Below are 7126 nucleotides of genomic sequence, written 5' to 3' on the forward strand. Positions count from 1 at the left end.
GCAATGAATTTCAGCTACTGTAACATTCCTTTCTGCCCAATACATATGGTATCATTTGATAAGCAAGGTGCGCCAGGAGTCTAAACACACACACATTTCAACATTTGCATGACATTCAATTAACTACAGCATTTCAGATATTACTTTTCAAATAACTCTTGTATTTTTTTGATCCTGCAGTATCACCATTAAGGATGTTTCAACTTTGACATCATTCTCAAAGACATCGATAATAAAATTCCACTGTTATTGCCGAACCAGCAGAAATTAATGTAGATCACCTGGTAGTTTTTTCCAGGTGTCTGCTGGGTGTAACCCATGTGAGGTGTTCTAGTTCAGTGCACTTTTCAGAGTTCAAATTTTGTCCTTACTTTGAATGACACAGTTGAAACTGTTGCCAATAAATATTCCTTCATTGCAGTTTGCAGGTAATTCTAGAATATCTGTGTGGAAAAAGGCTGCTCGATGTTGATGGTTTTGGCCTCTGGACAGTGTGCAGGATTTAAAACCTGAACACTGTTAATGTTAACACATGATTGTGCTATTTAAAAGACATAAAACATTGTGATGGGGAATATTACCACCAAATAAAATGTTGGTTTCAGTTTTATCCTTTTTATGGAGATAAAGGATGTGGCAGTATCCACATACGTAAAAATATTGTCAAACCTCTTGAAGAAATGCCACGTGTACATCAGTTCCACACAATAAATCCCAAAAGCATCAAAATTTGGTTTCAGATGAGATCCAGTTTCTGTTGAGTGTGGTTATGTTAAAAGTTTGCTGGTTGTCCATAATTCTTGCTATCATCATGAGTTATTGCTACATTCTCAAAATATCCTGATCTTGATGTTTCCACACATTGCCCTGTTGCGGTGCTCAGTCTGTCTCAGTCTCATCAGAAAGGGCTACTCCTTCAGCTCATGATCGTAAGGAGGTAAGTCATGGTTGCACCGGAAGTTTCACTGGCCACTGCTTATTACTCCTCATTTCCAGCTAGTTAAACTCCCACTGAAACATGGGCTTCAGGCTTCCAGGTCACGTACATGGTAATAGCCTATAGGGGGACCAAAGAGTGAGCAGGAAGCGGAAGGGAGCAAGCTCTCTTGGCAGCCGCAACAAGGAATTAATTTTCCTAGATACCTATTTGTCCTGGAACCTAGCAGATAATTATTTCCTTGTCATACCTTTGGATGAGGAGGAGACAGTCCTGGATTTTTTGTACCATCCTATCCACTGGATACACCTAACCAATAGCAAGAAGGGCACTGGTAATCTGAGCAGATGAGGAATTTCTTGTCACAGTGGCATCCCATCTGCTCCAGTGCCACTGATGGCACATAGTAAGTGGAAAACTGCTCTAGGAGCCCTATTCTGAAGAAAAATTTGGGGAATAAGATGGAGCAGTCTAAGAAGTCTGCCTCCTTACACCCATCATTGTAAATACTAATAAAATTTGGATGGCAATTTAAAAATCTTGTAAAATTTTGTTTTAAAAATATAATCTGGGTACAATTCTTCCTGTAACCATCCAATCCAGCAATGAACCTTAGCCTCTTTAAGAGCCATGGGGATTCCCTATTCCCCGCCCCCCTGGCCTCGGCCATAATGCCCTTCACCTGCAAAAACTTGAGATTCTCCCTCACACAAATAAAAAATGGCCTCACTGCCCATGTATAGTTACAGAACAGATGCTCCATTGGGACTGAGCAAAGGACATGGCTGCTGGCAATTGTGGACCTGGCAGAACCCTGTAGTCTTCGTGTACCATGGTGAGAAGACTTCTAATAGACAAATGCTCACCAGCCTCTGAACAGAACCTAGCAGCTGGATACATGTGGCCAGCCCCCTGCTGACAGCCAATACCGTCGTGATGAGGCACTTAGAGCATTTTGAGGTATGAAGGCCTGGCTGATCTACAAGTCTGGCATCCACATTCAAGCGAGGATCACATGAAGACTTTATAAAACTTGAGCAGACGTGCCTTGTTGGTTCCCCAAGACCTATGATTCAGGAATTTGAGAATTTTTAAATGTCTGAGGCATTGTAATTTCAGTTCTTTTAAGATCTGGCAGTCACATTAGTCATACATCAAAAGTGAGGACCTAATATTACACCTTTTTTTCTCAAAAATGAGAACAGTGCTTCCAGTTTTAAAGTGGATAAATTAAAAAGCAAGCGAGAGCAATTAACATCAACGCAGTATTCTCCCAAGAGAACTTAATACCTATAGTATTTGCCCAGTCCTCCAATTATCTGTCAATTGCAATTGTCAAGTAGCTGTTCCAAGGTTGGAGTGTGCATAAAAGATGGTGAAACCCTCCATGAATAATAAACATTGTATGAAAATCCTTACTGTGGGCGTAATACTGCTGATCATAATGGCGAATGCAATTATACTTAAAACTCACCCTTGAAGGCCACCATTTCCCTGCTTAAAACGGAGAGGGGGGACATTCTCGACTCAGTACCAAAAAAATGTTTTTTGTACTAAGAACTGTACGAAAATGGGGAGACACCACAGAATACCAACTTGTAGAGTTGCAACAAAATATTATGCCTCCAGGTAGTATCATAGGTCTTTTCCACATAGAGCATACCGACATGACCTTATGTAGGAAAGCTACCCGAATCATTGTTTGGAGCAGAGTCACACTGAAAGCAAAGTGGTAGTGATGTGGCTTTGAAAATCCATGCTAGGCACTCACTGACCATGTGCTCCAGTGTCTTGCCTATGTGACTCATGAAATTAACACTACAACAATGCTCATTAACAGCTAACTGGCTGTAAAGCATCCAGTCAGCCTCTCCGGACAGCCACATGTTGGCTTCCTTTCAGGATCTGTTCTATTTGGCAGATGGATCCGTGTTGGCTAGTGGTCACTAATATGAAGGCTGTCACTCACCTCCCACAGAATATTGTCTGCAAGGGCATGTGAGTTGAAGGAGAGATCTATGGCAATAGATAGACCTGTAGCAATGATTCAATGAGTAGCTTTACCCCTGTTTATCAGCATAATGCTTTCAGTTTGTGTGAAATTCTTATTCACTAAAGCCCTGATGCAAGTGCTGTTGGTTCCAAATAGGATGTTTTGTGCATTAAAATCTTCTAAGAAAAGAAAAGAAAAGAAAAGAAAAGGATGGGGCAATTCAGCAAAGAGTTATTTGAGGATCTCACCATCAATGGGTTCATGGAGCAGCAGGTACACATAGTAACCATGACAGTAACAAGAGCCTTTATCCTGACGTCCATTGGTTGTAGCATTCTGGTTAAGGGCACAGGCGAGGGGTGGAATGTGCCCTTTATGAACACTCCTAGCCCACCTTTCACCTTGTCACCAATAAGGACATCTTTCCTGTGGAGTACAGGAACATCACTATTTTTAAAACCAATCTCTTGAATGTAGAGGCAAAAAGGTCTGTCCTGTATGGGGAGTCTCAGTTCCTCCAAATGGGTCTTGTATCCATTCATATAGCATTTATGTATGGAAGCCATTCTAACTTAAGTATGGTTTTAATTTGGCCCTATCTTTGTGATGACCATGAGGCACCGGTAGAGCAAAGGGGAGTGGAGAGGCTGCCTGGATCTGGTGACATGACATCCAACTCAAATGATACCTGACAGGGCTCAGGACAGCTTTTGACCTGAATGACCTGTCCCTTTCCTTACCCTTTTACCTTCAAAGTTGGTGGGGAAAGTGAAAGTTGAAAAGCACTCTGTTTTTGCAATGCCTTCTCCACAAACGTTGTTGAAGTGATGCTTTGTGATTTTGTCGTGGCTGCCTGGCTTGCTGTATGTTTATTCCATTTGCTTTCACAGGTGCAAGTGCTGATGGTGAGTAATATTTCACTGAGAGTTGCATTGTTAGCTGCAAGAAGCAAAAGAATGCTTTGTTGGTGCTGCACATTTTAGCACTTTTGACCAAGATAAACTCACACAGCAGTGTTGTTCTTCGGCATGCCAGTGTAGAAGTGTACACAGAATCAGCTAAATGAAAAATCCACGCAATATGCACATTTGTTTGTATATAAAAGCTGGCTCTGCAATTACCCTTTGCATGACACCACCTGTACAAGATCTATTCCAATTTGAAATTCTAGATTCCGTTATTTTACTGTTTACATAACTTTTGCACATTCTTTCACTGACTGTATCAATATCTGTTTGTACTGTGATATATTGTGGAATTTCAAACATTTGCAAGTGCTGCAATAAACTCTTGCTGTTATTCTCAATTATAGGCTTAAACTTAATTGTGCTATCTTAAATTTTTTGAGAACAGCAGGCCTATCCTCGTTCAAAACAATTGTTCTCTAATTTCAATGAATAATTATATGAGAAATAGGTTATTTCCCAAAATTTTTGGTTGCTTACAAAACTTTACTTTCATAAGTTACCAGTACGAGTGTTTATCTTTATACTATATACCTATTTACTTCTGTATGCATCCTCTTTGGTTTGAAGCTGGCACAGTACTTACAGTAGAATATCTTTGGCTTCCCTCTGACACCCATGTCTCCATCTTTGCTACCCTCCCTGTTTACCTTTGCCGTGTTGCTCCATAACATGGGTTGTGAGTAACTGAATCCACTTCCCCCCCACTCTCCTCACTGACTAAGAAACAAAGTTTCGAAAGCTAGGATATGTAAATTTTCTGTTCTGTTGTGTGTATCTATCAGCTGTACTGAGCTAACTACTGGGAAGCCCCTTTATCTCTTTGTTAGTATTTGTTTCACATCTTTATATGAGATTTTCCATTAATCATTTCGTATTATGTGAGCTTCATTGGTTTTCAGAAGCGACTAAAACACTGGTACTTAGTTGCAAATGCTTCGGCAGTTTATCATTAGGATTTTAATGCTCCCACCTGTTGAAGGCATTTATTTTGATCTTACACCAATACCACCCAGTTTCCTAAAGCTGTTGTTATCTCGATTAGATGGAGAATCGCCTAATCTAAAAAATCCTTGTGCGTATGCTACATACAGTCAGCTACCCGAGTAGCAACCTCTGATGTTTAGTGCATACCCTTCGCATGTAGGGGTACCCTACAGTTGTCAACCCTGTGGCGCAAGTTCAAGAAGTCACAGCCTAGCTTGTCACAGAACCTTTGAAGTCTTTGTTTCAGTCCTTCCATTCAACTGAGAACCAAAGAGCCAAGATCAGTTCTGGGGACAATGATGCAAATTGTGAGCTTTGTTGAAACTCCCTGCACAAGGCTGGTCTCTGCCAATCACTGGAATGACCCAAATACGACTTTGGAGCCCAGACAACAGGCATAATTTATTCCACCATATGCCACAATCTGCACTTGGTTGCACCCTGTTCTCTCAGTAGCTGCTGGAACAGCCTCAACATGTTGAATGAAGCCCCCAGACATAGACAGCACACACTCTGAGTGCACCTGGTATCACTTCCTGTCCCTTGCTGCCATCTCCCTCAAGGGTACCATGATTTGCCGTACATTTGAACTTCTGACGATTAACAGACACCCCCGCCCCTTCCTCCCTACCCTTTGGTGATGCTTCCTCCTGACTCCAGACAAAACGGGTTTCCCCAGAACTGATGAAGCGAGTTCCATTGGACAGTTTCAGTTTCAGTGAGAGACAACACCTCAAACTTGTTGGTTGGTGGGATCAGTACAATGCCCCGAGTCGTCCTTGGTCCCCGCTCAACCTGTATGGGAGTTATCATTGACATGCCATTCACAGTCAAGTGGATGAGTAATGACAATCCTGTGTTTTCTGCAGAGTAGACAGGATCCACAGGGGCGAGTAGTACTTGAGGTACCTCTTGTACAGGTATCACAAATATATAACTCTAGAGAGCTCTCTTCCAACCCACATATTCCCAGTAGCTGCCAATCGTTTGACAGTAGTCTGGGAAATTTCCAAGCTGCATATGAACATCACCCAACTCATCCTGTGTTTGATGACAGCATTCACAGCGAGACTGCATTTTGGCTGTTGCAGTGTATTACAAGGAAGTGAAAAAAATAACTTTAAATTAAGCCAGCTGATTATCTCTTAATCTGTTGAGCTAAAAAGTTGCTTGTTCTCTACAGGAATTGAAGCAAATACACAAACCAGATTCCTGTTAAGGCAAAACAAAAACCTGTGGTAAAAATTACTAGTTTCCTAAAACTTGTTGAGGTTAATTATGATTGTTTAAAACTTGAATACAGGGTTAATTTATGATAAATGCAGATAATATATGGGGCTACACCTCTTTAAGATGGTTCAAATGGTTCTGAGCACTATGGGACTTAACATCTGTGGTCATCAGTCCTCTAGAACTTAGAACTACTTAAACCTAACTAACCTAAGGACATCACACACATCCATGCCCCAGGCAGGATTCGAACCTGCGACCGTAGCAGTCACGCGGTTCCGGACTGCGCGCCTAGAACCGCTAGACCACCGCGGCCGGCCCCTCTTTAAGAGAAAACTAGATGTAACACAATATGTTAGTGAGAATATCTGCTACAGAATTAAATCACAAACGCCCATTTTACTAACGATTGTTTGTAGATTATCCAAAGGACAATGGTAGTTTCCAGAAATTCTCAAAAACACGTATATTTGCATTGATATACAAGGAATTTCAGGGGTTATGTATTCTTTGGCGAACTGTGAATCACAACTGCTGATTTGCTACGAAATAAATTTGTGACTGGATTTGAGGATTTTTTGGTAGGGAGGACGCAGCGCGTTATCTTGGATGGAGTGTCCTCGTCAGCTGTAGAAGTAGCTATGGTTGTGCTCCAGGAAAGTGTGTTGGGACCCTTGCTGTTCATGTAGTATATTATTGACCTGGTAGACAATATTAACAGTAACATCAGGCTTTTTGCAGACGATGCAGTTATTTATAATGAAAGACTATCTGAAAGAAGCTGCATAAATATGCAGTTACATCTTCACAAGATTACAAAGTGATGCAAAGATTGGCACCTTGCTTCAAGTATTCGGAAATGTGAAATTGTGCACTTCACAAAATGAAAAAACATAATATCCTATGACTAACATCAATGAGTCACTGTTGGAATCGGCCAACTCGTACAAATACCTTGGTGTAACACTGTGTATGGATATTAAATAGGATTATCACTTAGGCTCCGTTGTGGGT

This window comes from Schistocerca gregaria, chromosome 2 (genome assembly GCF_023897955.1).
Source record: "Schistocerca gregaria isolate iqSchGreg1 chromosome 2, iqSchGreg1.2, whole genome shotgun sequence".
NCBI lineage: Eukaryota > Metazoa > Arthropoda > Insecta > Orthoptera > Acrididae > Schistocerca > Schistocerca gregaria.